This window comes from Hemitrygon akajei, chromosome 4 (genome assembly GCF_048418815.1).
Source record: "Hemitrygon akajei chromosome 4, sHemAka1.3, whole genome shotgun sequence".
Taxonomy (NCBI): domain Eukaryota; kingdom Metazoa; phylum Chordata; class Chondrichthyes; order Myliobatiformes; family Dasyatidae; genus Hemitrygon; species Hemitrygon akajei.
The window spans coordinates 104,899,906-104,909,093 of NC_133127.1; the positions used below are offsets into that span (position 1 = coordinate 104,899,906).

At 42.3% G+C, this 9,188-nt stretch overlaps 1 protein-coding gene across 2 annotated transcripts in view; it reads right to left on the reverse strand.

Annotated features, from left to right (window-relative positions):
• Nucleotides 1-8,654, reverse strand: part of trim2a (tripartite motif containing 2a) — a 386,751-nt gene extending 378,097 nt beyond the window's left edge. Inside the window, exon 1 of one of the 2 annotated variants that reach the window (XM_073043157.1) lies at nucleotides 8,454-8,654. The gene's annotated coding sequence lies outside the window, so the exon portion shown is untranslated. The remainder of the gene's footprint in view (nucleotides 1-8,453) is intronic. The other variant, XM_073043161.1, reaches the window with a different exon arrangement.
• Nucleotides 8,655-9,188: the final 534 nt, after the last annotated feature.

Sequence of the window (9,188 nt, forward strand, 5' to 3'; positions counted from 1 at the left end):
AGGTAGCAGCCCTGGCTAAAAAAAACATACCCTTGCCCATCAAGACTTTGCAAAGAATCACCTACAAGATACTATAAAAGATGTGAAGGAAGGTCTTGTGCTCGGTTGAGACTACAGTGGAACTTTTGGGCTCAACTCTAAGTGGTACGTAAGGTGTAACTGAGTGTCAGCCAGGTAACACCAGCCCTACTGTAAAGTATGGTGGAGGTAGCATCACGCTATGGGGATGCTCTCCTGCAGCAGGGACTGGACATCTCATCAGGATTGAGGAGAAACTGAATATTTCTGATTACAAAGATCCTGGATGAAACCCTGCTAGCTTCTGCAAGAAAGCTTAAACTGAGGAGGAGGTTCATATTTCAGCAGACAATGACCCAAAGCACACTCTCAGAGCAACCATGGAGGGGCTTCAAATGAAGAAAACTGATGTCCTTGAGTGATCAGAATCCTGACTTTAACCTGATCAAACATCTCTGACAAACAGCTCCCTAACTAACTTGGCACAGCCTGAGCAAAGGGGGAGGGGGAAGATGAATAAATACCTTTTGCACTATTAACATTTTAGTTTTTGATTCATTTAAATTAGCATGCTTTACAATTTTCCTTCTTTTGGGGGCTCTGCTGTAAAAAACCAGGAGCATGTAATACACAAACAAAAACTCTCAGTTAAATTGATCAAAACCCCTAGTTGTAATACTCATTAAAATAAGCAAAGAACTGGGGGCTGAATATTTTTACAAGGCTCAAATGTAGCAAAATCAATGTGAGGTCAGAGGATTGGAAAGCTTACAAAAAACAACAGAAGGCAACTAAAAAAGCCATAAGGAGAAAAACAAGAAAGAATACCAAAGAAGATTCCAGCATAGGTGCTATAACTAAGGGGAAAGAAGTTGCTTGAGAAAGTGAAAGGTCTACAAGTAGATAGAAGACATTCCAGGGTTCTTAAAGAGGTAGATGAAGAGATTGTGGAGGCATTAATATTGATCTTTCAAGAATTCAGGATGAGGTAGTAAACTTGATTAGACATTGGCATTGTGGGAGAAGCCAGAGAGTGGTAGTACAGGGTTACCTCTGACTGAAGGCCTGTGACTTGCTACAGTTTTGGTGCTGGGTCCTTTGTTGTTGCATCTATATCAATGATCTGGATGATAATGTGGTTAACTGGATTAGGACCTTTGCAGATAACACCAAGATTGGGGGTATAGTGAACAGTGAGGAAGGCTATCATGACTTGCAGAGGGATCTGCATCAGCTGGAAAATGGAAGATGGAATTTAATACAGACAAGTGAAGTTTTGCATTTCAGTAGGACCAACCAGGGTAGGTCTTACACAGTGAATAGGGTCATAAAGAGTTGGGAACTGAATATCTTTTACAAGACACTGTAGTTTCATAAATAAGGAGATGGGATGTTATGTTGAAGTTGTATAAGACATTGGGGAGGCCTAATCTGGAGTATTGTGTGCAGTTTTGGTCTCCTATCTACAGGAAAGATGTAAATGATGTTGAAGGAGAACAGAGAAAATTTACAAGGATGTTGCCAGGTCTGGAGGACCCGAGTTATAAGGAAAGATTGAATACCTTAGGACTCGTATTCTTTCGAATGTAGAAGATTGGGAGGAGATTTGATAGAGATATGTAAAATTATGAGAGGTATAGATAGGGTAAATACAAGCAGGCTTTTTCCACTGAGGTTGGATGGGACTACAATGAGAGGTCATGGGTTAATGGTGAAAGGTGAGAAGTTTAAGGGGAACATGAGGTGAAACTTCTTCACTCAGAGTGCTGTGAGAGTGTGGAATGAGCTGCCAGCACAACTGGTTCATGTTGAAATGTTGATTTCAACATTTCACAGAGCTTTGGATAGGTACATGGACAGCAGGGATATGTGCAGCTATGGCCCCAGTGCACGTAATTGGGAGTAAGCAGTTTAAATGGTTTTGGCATGGTTTTGATGGATCTAAGGGTTTGTTCTGTACTGTACTTCTCTAAGAATCATTAAATTTTGGAATGGTTCCAGAGGACTCTAAGAAGGGAAGGCGGCAGAAGAAAGGATATTATAGGCCATACAAACAAGCTGGAGGAACTCAGCAGGTTGGGCAGCATTCGTTGAAATGAGCAGTCAACGTTTCGGGCCAAGATCCTTCGTCAGGACTGAAAAAGGAGGGGGCAGGGGCCCCATAAAGAAGGTGGGGGGAGGGGGGGAGGTGCCAGCTGGAAAACCAATCAGAGGAAAGATCAAGGGGTGGGGGAGGGGAAGCAGGGAGGGGATAGGCAGGAAAGGTGAAGGAATGTAAGGGGAAAGCACTATGGGTAGTAGAAGAAGACAGAATCATGAGAGAGGTGATAGGCAGCTGGAAGAGAAGGCAGAGTGACAGTGGGATGGGGGAAGGTAGAGGGAGGGAATTACCGTAAGTTGGAGAATTCATACCACTTTCACTCTGCCTCCTCTTCCAGACCCCTTGATCTTTCCTCTGATTGGTTTTTCACCTGGCACCTTCCCCCCTCCCCCCATCTTCTTTATAGGGCCTCTGCCCCATCCTATTTCAGTCCTGACGATGGATCTTGGCCCGAAACGTTGACTGCTCGTTTCAATGGATGCTGCCTGACCTGCTGAGTTCATCCAGCTTGTTTGTATGCATTGATTTGACCACAGCATCTGCAGTGTACTTTGTGTATATTATAGGCCGGTTAGGAAGATTTAGAATTCATTATTAAGGATGAGGTTTCGGGGTATGTGAAGATTGCATGAGAAAGTAGGCCAAAGTCCACATGAAGGGGAAATCTTGTTTGACAAAACTGTTGGAATTCTTTGAGGAAACAACAAGCGGGATCAACAAAGGAGAGTCAATGTACGTTGTTTACTTGAATTTTCAAAAGGCTCTTAACAAGGTGCAACACAAGGCTGCTTAACAAGCTATGAGCCTATGTTATTAAAGGAATGTTACTTGCATGGGGAGCAGATTGGCTCACTGGCAGGAGGCAAAGAGGGGGAACAAAGGGAAGCTTTTCTTGTTGGCTACCAATATCTAGTGGTGTTTCACAGGGGTCTGTGTTGGGACCGCTTCTTTTCACATTACGTCAATGATTTGAATGACATAATTGATAGCTTCTTTGCCATTTTCAAGGCAGACATCCTACCTCTCCCGGAAGTCTCCTGCATATTGATAATGGCTCCCTGATGCCCGCAAATTATATACAATATCCTGGAAATCGTTTTTTTTGGGAGGGAGAGGGGGACGGGGAATGGGGGAGGGAGAGGGGGAGCATCCTGATTGGTCTCTCTTCTTGCTAAGTAGACCTATCAGTTTTCTCTGTGGGCGGGCTTTACAGTCAACCTCAAAAATAATGGCAGTAAACACACTGCAGATGCTGTGGTCAAATCAAGACGTACAAAAAAGCTGGATGAACTCAGCAGGTCGGGCAGCATGCTGCCCGACCTGCTGAGTTCATCCAGCTTTTTTGTACGTCTTAAAATAATGACAGTGACAGTGACAGTGACTTTTCTATTGCCCATGATGGGTTAAAATGTAAAAGACATGTTAAGGTGAGTTTAACAGGTGTCATTTGTTCTTTGGCTTAGCTAACGTTATTTAAACTAGCTGGCTAGCTGCTAAGGAGCTACTCTATTGATGTCCTATGTGATGAGACCAAACTCGCTGTAGACTTGCTTAAAGTTGTAATAGAATAAAAAAGACTCCATGATAATATAAGTATATATTTTAATGTCACTTTTTCTGCATATACCAAACTTGGTTTACAGATTAGACAAAAATCACTAAACAAAGTATTATATACACCCTTGGAAGTCAACGGGGGGGGGGTGGGGGGGGAGTGGAATATGGGGCTGCGGGGGGGGGCAGGGGTGCTATCTCACTGAGATGAGTTTTGCAGGGTGGGATGTCTGTCAAGGACAGTAAGAAGATAGACATTCAGGTGTAAAGGGACTTGAAAGTCCTTGTGCAGGATTCCCTAAAGGTTAATTTACAGGTTGTCGGTGGTAAGGAAGGCAACTGCAATGTTATCATTCATTTCAAGAGGACTAGAATGTGAAAAACATTTCAAGAGGACTAGAATGTGAAAAAGCAAAGATGAAAAGCTAAGGCTGGTGACACTTGTGTTGAGGGTAGTTTTAAGCCCTTTGTCTGGAGAGGGCCCCTGGCATTGAAGAGGGTCCAGAGGAGTTTCACAAGAATTATTACAGGATTGAAAAGGTTAACATATGAGGAGCATTTGCTGGCTCTGGGCCTGTAACTCACTGGAGTTTAGAAGAATGGGGGGGGGGGGCATCTCATTGAAACCTATCGAATATGGAAAGGCCTAGATAGAGTGGACATGGAGAGAATGTTTCCTATCATGGTTGAGTCTAGGGCCTGGGGGCCTGAATAGAGGGATTTCTTTAGCCAGAGGGTGGTGAACCTGTGAAATTCATTGCTACAGAAAGCTATGGAGGCCATCAAGTATACTTAAAGCAAAGGTTGATTGGTTCTTGGCTAGTAGGGCTTCAAAGATTACTGGGAGAAAGCAGGAGAATGAGATTGAGAGAGCTGATAACTCAGCCATGATGGAATGTCGGAGTGGACTCGATAGGCCGAATGGCTTTTGCTTCTATGTCTTACAGTCTAAACTGTGTAGTGGCTACAATTAATATTCTACAGCTGTGGTGCAATAAATCATTTTTAAGCTTTAGAAAAACCATCCTTGCTTTCGTATTCTTAATGCAAATTGACTTCCTGCTTTGTTGTTGATCATTAAAGATTCTGACACACATAGCCACAATGATCCTTTCCCTGCATTTAATTTTTCCTTCTAAAATGACCACCCAGGTTAAATTTTATCTATCCACTGTATGCACATTCTATTATTCTATAACTTTCCTCAAATATTTGTTTTTGAATTTTCAATCTGTGACCACTATTCTGTAACTTAATTTACATCCAAGCAGATTGAACCTGTGCAACAAATTCATACTTGCAGTGAGAAAACAAAGCTACTTCATTGTTCTTTGTTATGAATCTTAACAGATTTCCTTACATCCATTCTTATTGTCTCTGAAAGAGGTTCCATCATCAGCAGGCATCAATAATTGCAGAGTTCACAATGCACATTTGTACAAGAATGGTGTGTAGCATTTACAATCCTCCAGGGAGGCTTGGGAAAAATGTATTTTCCAAATTATTAAATTACCGGTAGATGAAGTTCATTTAGAATGTGACATCAGTAGAGCATTTTTTCATTTTTATTCTTTCCATTTTCTCATCGACATTTATGCTATATTGAACCTTGATTCACAAAACAGAATGCTACAAAATTATTCAGCCACTCCTGCTGTCTCCAGAAGTCATCGCTATGATCTCTACTTGTCCCACACTTCCTCTGACTACCCTTTATTTTGAATTTCTAAACAACTTTTGGTGCCCTTTTCAAATCAGCTGCTAATGATTTATCTTCCTTGCTGCCTTGAAGATCTCCTGCATTTCTATATACTGTTTGTTTCTGTACTGTGGAATAAAACTGGCAACCAGTTGGGTCTACTGTAGAACAAAACAAACAAGGGCTCTCCGTTATATTTCAATCTATTTTCCATCCATCCTCCACCACGTTACCCATGTTGCCAACTTCAAGAACAACGGACAAACTCCAAAATACCTCTATCAGCAATCCTTTATACATCCTTGCAATTATGTCCAAAGTCAAAATCTTTACAAATTCAAAAACTTTACACTCATTGATATTAAACTTTTATCTACCAATATCTATCCAATGTTTTATCCTGCAGTAGCCTTAGACATCCTTTATTGCTGTTCACAATGTTCATGATTAATAAATCTGAAATATGTTTTCTCCTACATACATTCAACCAGAAGAAGTGAAAGTATATTTAAGATGAAGATGACCCAGTAGGGATCTCTGCAGCATACTGACAGCCACACACTTCAGATCTGGAAACCATCCTGTCACCATCACCACTCCAACTTTTTTTGGGGGTTCCCATCTTTTTCAATTTCATATGAGAACACAACAGTGTTTCACTCCATCCCTTAATAAAATCTGAATCACTGTTTCTCTAAAACAGTGCAAGATGGCACTAGTGACTAGTGGCAACATTTTGCAAACAGCTCACAAAACTACTAGATACATCTAGTCAATATACTTCCACTCCTAAACTACAATCACTGCAGTCTGTAGCTTGCAGTTCCTTTTTTTTTTAAAATGACTGAGACAATCTGGTGCTTTTATAAACTCCTGAGGGATTCAAGCTAGACTCCCGAGAATGCAGGTACAGCCAAGTGGCCATTGCTGGTGGGGGGGGGGGGGGGGTGTAGATGGAATTGAGCAAGCTAGACTCTCGAGTATGCAGGTACGGCCGGGTGGGCAATCAATGGGGAAGGGGGGGATTGAGCAAGCTAGACTCTCGAGTATGCAGGTATGGCCGGGTGGGCAATCAATGGGGAAGGGGGGGATTGAGCAAGCTAGACTCTCGAGTATGCAGGTACGGCCGGGTGGGCAATCAATGGGGAAGGGGGGGATTGAGCAAGCTAGACTCTCGAGTATGCAGGTATGGCCGGGTGGGCAATCAATGGGGAAGGGGGGGATTGAGCAAGCTAGACTCTCGAGTATGCAGGTATGGCCGGGTGGGCAATCAATGGGGAAGGGGGGGATTGAGCAAGCTAGACTCTCGAGTATGCAGGTATGGCCGGGTGGGCAATCAATGGGGAAGGGGGGGATTGAGCAAGCTAGACTCTCGAGTATGCAGGTACGGCCGGGTGACCATCGCTGGTAGGTGGACACTGCGTTGAGGCCCGATAGCAGAAGACGAACCTGTGGTCGGCTCTATTACTCTGTCAATTTGAGCATCAAGATTTCAATTATTGGAGAGGAAAGCAAACAGGTGTTCAGCACTGTCTGCCTGCATTTGACCGGTTCTTCTCTTCTCGCTACAACCATTGGGTGGGAGGTGCAGGAACCTTGGGTCTCACACACCCTGGGTCAGGAGCAGTTGCTGTCCTGCAGCCATTGGGCTCCTGGGCGGACGGACCTCACTCGCCTCAGAGTTGAATGTGCTCCGCAGCCATGGACTCACTGTCTGAGGCTCTGCAGTTCACCTTCATTGTGTTAGTGTTTATTTTTTGACCATTTGCGCAATTTGATAAAGGCGTCAAGGCCGAGGAGGAAGAACAAACTAGCTCACTACTCTGCAAGATTTACTTGCCTTAGCAAGGCAGTATTGGCCAGCAAACATGAGCACTGAACTGGCTCCTTGGCTGTTTGGGGGGGGGGGGGGGGGGGAGGGACTGCAGTTCATGTTCTCTGTGTAATTTGTTCACTTTTTATTGTTTGCACTATTCTGTTTATTTCACATATTGAGTGTTTGACAGTCTTTGTGTGTTTTAATATTGTGTTTCTCTGTTTTGTGACTGCCTGCAAGACTCATTTCAAGGTTGTGTACAGTATACATATTTTGATAATTAATGTACTTTGAACTTTTATTTAAATATTCATTCTCTGCAATAAAAAGTACAATTACAAATGCAACTTCAATTATTTCCAGTCCTTTCCTCAAACCCAACCTTATTCTCCTTACCAACTGTCACATTATTTATATTCCAAGCAGCATCAAATGTTTCTAAAGCAATTTGCAACATCCCACAAGGCAAATGTGATAAAATTATTTTGTACATTTTCTTATTTGCAAGCAATTAGGAAAACTTATGAACATTATTTAATGGGTTAAGTAAAGACTAGCTTCATTTTTGCATCCAATTAACTGGCTGGTACTCTACCTCATTTATAAAAGTTCCATCTTTCTAAACAAGAAATAGTAGCGAGCATTGGCGTAAAGCTCCCTCACGCACGGATGGAGTCTTAACTGCGCTTTCCTAATACCCCTTTTTGCCTCATCTTTTTCATTCTCCACAAACTCATCACATGATTCCCCCATCAGCCTCCAGGATGGAGAATCAAATCCATTAAAGCAGTGTCAACCCAAACTAACCAGAGAAGGGCGCTCAGCAATTAACAGCCGTTAAATAAATAGGGCTGCAACATCACATATTAGTTTGAATTTCACTTTATTCTATACGGTGTTAAATCAAATTAGGTAAAGTAGCAAACTGAACTCCGCTGTGAAGACAACATTTACACGTTTGAAAAAGGAAAATGCTGATGGTGAGGGATCATCGGCAAATTAACTGCAACGCCGTAATAACTCAAAAACACTGGTACCAGGCTTCAGCAAATCTGCATGTAACCTACTTCTACGATTTAAAATTATTACGTTTGTATTTATCTTCTAGAACGTTTTGTAAAATAAAATAGATATAATAAACAACCCTGCATTTAGTGCAAGCTTAATTTAGAAATACTGGATATCTATCATTGATCACAGTGTGTAACAAACAACCACCTTCATTACAAAATTATAAAGGTCAGATTATTTCTTGCCTTACTTACATGAACAACATGATTAGAATTTTTCATATAGTACACAGTCGAAAAATCACAAGGTTGCCATTCCCTTTCTGCTCGGCATAAACCATTCCACGGAGCTGTCGGCCTATAACATTGCTTCCATAACTAACCGGCTTAGAGAGAACAAGTCGAGGCGGAGTCAGCAGCCAGAGAGGCGGTAGTTGCCCAATAAATGGTCTCCTGTCTGCTCTGAGCTCATTGTTCTTAGGGAGGCGGGGGTGGAGACGAGCTGTGTTCAGTCGCGATTTCTAAACGCTTTTTTTCAGATGGCCTGGATGATGGGGGAGGGGCGAAGCTTTTGGAAAAATGAATTTGCGCTCGTCTTTCGAGGAGAATCTAGCTTTCTCGGTCAGATCAAAATTCCGTTCAGGGTAGAGGCTGGCATAAGTTAAATTGCCATGTTGGTAGGGCAGAGTGGAGTTGCAAGTCTAAAAGGAGAAAGTATTTAATTTCGAGCAAATACCCTTTTTAGTCTGCCAGTACGGTAACTAGTTAAGTCGGCACCAGACTCAGATGTAGGTATTTTTTGTACCGCATTTAGGATGGAGAAGTCTCCTACGCGGTAAAGGTTAATGTAAAACAATTAGAACTTACTGTATTAAATAAAACCATGAATAATTTGCCACTTGAGCAAGACATTTAGAACATAGAACAATACAGCACAGTACAGGTCATTCGGCCCACAACGTTGTGCCGACCCTTAAACCCTGTCTCCAA